A 7451-nucleotide genomic window follows, 5' to 3' on the forward strand; every position below is an offset into this window, starting at 1 on the left:
TGTGTGCTGGGGCTGGAGCCAATGCCTTCACAAGTATTCAATGCTCCTTTAAACCAGTGAGTAAATCACACCAGCTTTGCAACTGGCATAGTTAATTCCCTTTTATTTCCCTCCAGTTGCTCCTGAATAAAACCAAACACGCAACAGAAAACTGCCACGTCTTAGACAAGTGGCTCAGCAGCCTTCTTCGGTTCTTCTCTGCCACCTTAGGATTTTCATTCCACAACAATACAATGGGGGGAGGAATTAGAGAGAGCCAATGCCATCAACAGCATGCATCTTTCAAGAGAAGACACTTGAAAGTGAGCAGTTGGACTGCTTAAGGAGATACCGTCAATGGTCCTGCAGTTTGAATGAAGGTCAAGCACTGGTGCTGGAGGTTTCTATGGTTTGTAGGAGCCCCAGCTTGAGACATGCACTCACACACATATACACATGTATCAGTGCCTGAATGACCAGGAATATCTAGGACCAGGAACAGGTTTCACAAACGTACACACATTCCACAGATAGTTATGCACAATGGACAGAAGATCATGGGAATATGAGATACCCTCACAGGTGCCTGGGATGTAATCACACCCAAAAAGGAATTTTTCTCAAACATATAACAGGAAAATGAGACATTTCATTAATGTGCACGGCATGAATTTGACCCTATATTGTGACACCCCCCCACCCCCACCACCTTCTTTTTAGATATGGAGACACACTGATTATGAACTGATTTCTGGTGTGAATACACCATAAAGCAAAACAATTTCTTGAATTAATTTTGGGACATATACGCACCTCCCTTGGAATACGGCTTCTCGGTCCATTATAAATTTCCCTATCTCCTCCGAGTAGGATGCAAAGGCCCTCCCTGTAATGTCTTTTCGGTGCAAATGAGTTCTCGACTGCAGAAATAAAGTGATCCTCTCCATTCCCAGCAGTTAAGGTTAAAGAGAATGTGCCAGGTTCTAAATCTCTGCCGCTAATGCTCTCTCTTGACCTTTGACCCGCCTGAGCACCACTAAGTTTGATGGGACCATGCCAAGCCATCTTGTGTAACCCATAAGATGGTTAATATACTCCCATTTCTCATTCAGACAGCCAACAGAGGCAAAAAAGGCAGCAGGGCAACAAATGCTGTCTCCAGCAAATGCTCCGTAATAAATTGCTCTTTCGGCAACGCAGAAGACAGATTTTTCTTTCTTTTTTTCCTTCTATACTCCTTCGCTGAGGTGTCACCAATGGGAGGCTGGCTTCCCCACCTGGCCCTGGCTGGCTGTGCCCATAAATTTAGCCTATGCCTATGCCTGCGCCTGTTTACGGGTCGCTGATGGAATACTAAGGAGAGTGCATTTTTAAAGCACCGGGTTGATAATCAGGTAATTGATGTTTGGAGCTCCTCGCTCCTAGGAGCATAGGGGTCTATTTCTCCCAGTGAGGCCCTGCTCCATATTATCAGTCCATTCCATAATTAAATATCACTCTTTTACAATATGTTTCAGATTCCTTAATGAGTCTAAAGCAGGAATAGCCACCTCATTCCCCTCCGAGCTTTATTTGCTTGTTATTAAACAATGTTATTGAGCTGCCTCCTCTCTCTCTTGTTGCCAAATCTGCAGCATTTCCGTTTTATAATTGTGCAATTAGAGTCAGTCTTTGCTTTCATACATCAGCAGGACCTGAGAGTGAGTGAGTGAGAGAAGGAAGAGAGGGAGGGGAGGGGAAATCAGGTGTTCACAGACAACTCAAATGCATCTTATTTTCATTAACTACCAGATTTTGCAAAATGGGAAGCTATTCATCACGATCTGTTCTCTACCTCCAGTCATCTACACTTCCACCCTGCTCTCGTGACTTCTGCTGTGACCTTGCGTCGCGTTGTTGAGGGCCCAATTTGCTTGTTGATGTTGTCGTTGTTGTTGTTGTTGCACGCTTGCATAATTCAGGACGCCTCCCCAATGATCTTTCGTTCCCCCCCACCCTCCTACAGCAAAATCCAGTCATTTGTATCGAAGATTAAATAGCCTCCCTCCCTCAGACCCTCCCCTCTCAAAGCTGGAAAGCTGTATAACACTAGTAACTCCAAATATGCCCTCCCCACCCCACCCCCAATGCACACTCACATACGTTCACACACATCTTCTCTCTGTCACGCACACACACACACACCCTTAAGCTGGTCTAAGCAGTGTATTAAGTAGCTGAAGAAAATCCATTCACATTCTGCTGTGTCGCTTTCTTCTCAAGTCATGAACCCATCACAGACTTTCTCTAGCTGTAGGTTGCCACGGTGAAGATTTACAATGCCAGTTATTCATACATCTGCCTTCTCTCTTTTCCCCCCTTATTCTTAAATCCCCTGGGCGAGGGCAACCTTGATACTGAGACTCGTAAAATTCATGCAGGCTTATCATCCTTGGTGAAGGCTTCAGGCATGCATTACCGTATCCAACTGCCTGCTCACCGCCATGACAGAACTAGGCCCATAGCTTTTCTTTTTAACAGGGTAAAGAAGAAGAAAAAGGTAGCATTGTGTTAAAATAGACCAAGAAGCTTGGATGTGTGTGGGGGGGGAGGGGTGTTAAAAAAAAGTTTTATCTCTTTCCCTTAATGAATTTTAAATTTGTTTTAATTACGTTACTCTCTGTGGAGTGGCATAAATTTAAACACAAGCTGTGTTGTTGTCGTTCTTGTTTAAAGTAGCCTTTAAATTGTGCGGAATAGTATTCTGAAAAGTCCAATTTTTTTGTGTGTGCAATGTGCAAAATACATTATGAAGGCAGCCTCTGAAGTCCACATCAAAGTAACAAATGTAACAAACCTGGAATGAATTTTCACAAGCACATTTTAAAGACTTTTATTTTATTCAGGGTTTTTTTTTTCCTTTTAAAAATGTTACTGATCCTTTTGTTGGGGAATTAAAATAGCTGTCTTGGAGCAGGGAATATGTATTTATCCTTCTATATTCTGTAGTCTGATTGAAATAAATTGTTAATTTTTTTACTAAATCACAGTTGCATAATAAGCTTGTAATGTGTATATACATATCATTATCGCATTGCTAAAATGTGATTTTTTAAAATGTTTGCTTTTGCGTCTATCCAATTTTTGTCTAATGCGTGGAAGTTGAGCAAAGCTCTGAGGAACATGAGACCATGGGTTCTTTGCCATTGACTTTGGATTTTTGGAAGTATTTTTGGAGCAATAAAAGGAGGGCCCTGAAGTCTTGCAAAAGTGGTTAAAATTCAACAACTATAAGTCATTAATCTAGATGTCCTCTGATAAGGCTTCCTACATGACAAAATGACTATAATTTCTCACCCTGATGCTGAAATCTGTGTTTAACCAGTGTAATGCATAACAGGGGCAAAACTAGACTTTATTTCACCCGGGTCAAAGACCCAGTTTGGCAGTTCCCCCCCCCCACAGGCTGGGAGCCTCAATGGTGCCCCTCTGGAGGCTTCACTCAGGGCAAAAAACTTGGCTAGCCCCTCCCCTCCCAGTAGCTACACCAGTGATGCATACTTCTCAAGAGCACAGGATAGTCCCCATTCATTTCAATAGGAAGAGTTGATTTGTGTGTGCAGATGGACTCCTTCAATTCAGCAAGCATGGAATAACTCATTTCAAGCAATCTTTGTGTATCTAATGAATGAACATGGAGGACACCGCCACTGCCCAGCAGACCCTACACCAGTCTATACCCATAATTAGCTGGCCAGAAGATACTGGGCCAGTAAAGCGTGTTGTGAGGATGAAATTGGGAGTAAGAGAGCCATGTGTGTCACCTTGAACTCCTTGGGGGGGGGGGAGACATGGGTTGCAAATGAAAGAATCTGAAAAGATTTTTGCAGCTCTAAGAACAGCAGGTCCTGTCCATATGATGTGAAACTCTACTTTGCCAGTGTTCCCAATCATCATCATCATTAGTTTTTATTAATTGAAGTGTGTATATACTAATCACCCTTGATCCTATTAAGATTCCAGGATGGTGTACAGCAACTTGCATTAATACAAAGAGCAGTAATGAAACAACATAAAATAAATAAATGATAACAATAATTTTATTATTACCCCACCCATCTGGCTGGGTCCCCCAACCAGTCAGTTTCCAATAGATAACATAACAACTCACTTCAAAAAAATTAAAAATAAAATACAAAAATTCCCATGGCACTGGAAAGGTTTGAAATGTAGCCACTTAGTGAACCTCCATTGCTGAACTCTGCCTCCCTCCTTTGGTGGAAAACAGTATAAGAGGCCCCTGGAGGAAAGGACCTCTGAGGAAGATCTTAAAGCGTGGGCAGATCTTTTGAAATTTGCACTTATCTGAAATTTGCTACCCAGCTCCAACCAAATAGTGTTTACAAAAATGCATATAAGTGTGTATAAAAATGAATATAACAGTGAAAATAGCATTTAAAAATGCATTATGTTGGGAGAAATTGCATGCAAAATGTGTACATTAATCAAAACTGGATTCAAAAACGTGTTTATTGAGAGAAATTTCTACCAAAATGCTGAAGGATTTTCGTGAGGATTTTTTTAAAAAACAAAATTTGCGAATTGCTACAGAAATGTGGAAAACTGAATTTAAAATTGGAAAAATAAGAAATTGAAAGGACCATAATTGACAGATCCTACCATCCCTAGCTGACGGTGAAGTTATGGAGCCTGCATTTCATCACAGACCTAAGACTGAATGGAGGAAGATCTAGCAGACCTTAGTTAGCAGCTACAAACACTGGAGAGGAGCATACAGTGTTGAACCTTCCATATTAGAAAATATAAAACTCAACTCTTCCACCAGTCCATCTCTCTCCTTAGGTGAAACACAGTTTTCCTGGTAGGTAGAAAATATTGGCACATTTTAGGTGGCATGCATAAGTTTTTGTGAAACTGGGCTGGTCAAACTTTAATTTTTTGAGGTGGAGGGTCATCAAAGTTGATATCCTCATCTACTAATTCACCTCAGAACAATTGTGAATGCAGTTATTATCCTGCAGAAAGGTGGACAGGTTTTCCTGTAGGACAAAATATAGGAAGCCAGTTATATGGGCTTCACAGGCTCTACTGGACCCATGCCCAGTCTTTTCAGCCATGTGGACAAGCAGAGAACAATGGAGCCATTCTGTAATTCTCTAGGCCGTAGGGGCACTGATACATAGTTCCAGACCCCTGAAATAACATATTTCTAGAAGATCCTCTCATGCTCCTATTGCAGAACCGCAGAACTTCTGCTTGAGCTGCATTGATATGAACATAAGGGGTCACCAACCACTTCCTGCTGATTGTTGCATATGCAACAGTTCTGCAGTTATTCCCATAAATGAAAGGAATAATCCCATGGATTGGATCCAAAGTGTGCAAGTAGAAGGCTGTTCATACATTACAACTTCCCTGTAATATCCTCCCCACTCTGTCCTCCTGCACACCTAAATAAAAACTGCTCTAGAGGACCAGATGACTCTCTTGAAAAGCATGGGCCAGAGTACAGGGGCAGCAACAAGAAGGGGGAATAATTGCAAATACAGTGGTACCTCAGGTTACAGACACTTCAGGTTACAGACTCCGCTAACCCAGAAATATTACCTTGTGTTAAGAACTTTGCTTCAGGATGAGAACAAAAATTCGGTGGCACAGTGGCAGCAGGAGGCCCCATTAGCTAAAGTGGTGCTTCAGGTTAAGAACAGTTTCAGGTTAAGAACAGACCTCCGGAACGAATTAAGTTCTTAACCCGAGGTACTACTGTAATGCAGAGCATTCTTTTGCAAGTAGATTTTCTGCAATACACTCTTCCCACCACAGTAGGGTAAAGGTAAAGGACCCCTGGGCGGTTAAGTCCAGTCAAAGGCGACTATGGGATTGCAGCGCTCATCTCGCTTTCAGGCCGAGGGAGCCGGCATTTGTTCACAGACAGCTTTCCGGGTCATGTGGCCAGCAAGACTAAACTGCTTCTGGCGCAACAGAACACCATGACGGAAACCAGATTGCACAGAAATGCCATTTACCTTGCTGCCGCAGTGGTACCTATTCATCTACTTGCACTGGCGTGCTTTTGAACTGCTAGGTTGGCAGAAGCTGGGACAGAGCAACAGGAGCTCACCCCGTCATGGGGACGCTGACATTGTGATCAGCAAGCTCAAGAGGTTCAGTGGTTGAGACCACAGTGCCACCCTTGTCCCTTTACCTTCCCTCCACTGTAACCTGCACCTCACATCCCATGCTTCTTGGAATTGTGCAAGGACACTTCCACTTGTAGATCCAGCCTTGTCTGTGTGCGTACCGGAGCATTATTCAGTATTGAGGGTCAAGAGGCAACATTTTCAAAGAAAAAACCAGCATTAAGTAAAAAAAAATGCCATGGGTCACCACTGTCACAGCCACTAAAACAATCAACCCATCAGTAACAAAGTGTTGTTGTTCAGGATATCTATTATAACCCCCCTCCCTTTTGGGAGGGTAGCTGTATATATTTTTTACAATATATAAATAAATGTGTGAATTAAAACCATTAAAATGTACTGCTTTGGGGGATCATTTTCAGCAATGTCAATACTGTCAGTGTCTTCACAAGTCAACCTGGATAGCTCAGTTGGTTAGAGCATGGTGCTGATAATGCTAAGGTTGCAGGTTCGATCCCTGCAAGGGACAGCTGCATATTCCTGCATTGCAGAGGGTTGTACTATATGATCCTCAAGGACCCTTCCAGCTCTACAGTGATTCTATGATCCTATGAACTCACCCTGATGAGCATTTAGCCAGCATCTAGAGGGTCTTGAGGTCACATCAGCTAGCCCTTACCGCACTCACTGTGCTTGCCAACCCCAACACATTCAGCCACAGTAAGGACTGACATATACCTGTTTGGGTGTATGCGGCAGCAAAGTTGGAAGTGAGAGCTGGACAATAAAGAAGGCTGATCGCCGAGGAATTGATGCTTTTGAATTATGGTGCTGGAGGAGACTCTTGAGAGTCCCATGGACTGCAAGAAGATCAAACCTATCCATTCTGAAGAAAATCAGCCCTGAGTGCTCACTGGAGGGACAGGTCCTGAAGCTGATGCTCCAGTACTTTGGCCACCTCATGAGAAGAGAAGACTCCCTGGAAAAGACCCAGATGTTGGGAAAGATGGAGGGCACAAGGAGAAGGGGACAACAGAGGACGAGATGGTTGGACAGTGTTCTCAAAGCTACCAGCATGAGTTTGACCAAACTGTGGGAGGCAGTGGAAGACAGGAGTGCCTGGCGTGCTCTGGTCCATGGGGTCACGAAGAGTTGGACACGACTAAACGACTAAACAACAACAACAACAAGGACTGACATGTGCACACAGAGAGAGGTCCACACCAATGGCTCCACACCATTGGGGATCTTTGGCCAATCAGATCCTCCTCAAATCCTCCTAGATCACTTGCAGAGTTCTAGACATGTGAAGGGACTCTTGACATGTCTGCC

Source organism: Podarcis cretensis (assembly GCF_951804945.1).
Source record: "Podarcis cretensis genome assembly, chromosome: 4".
Classification (NCBI taxonomy): Eukaryota; Metazoa; Chordata; class Lepidosauria; order Squamata; family Lacertidae; genus Podarcis; species Podarcis cretensis.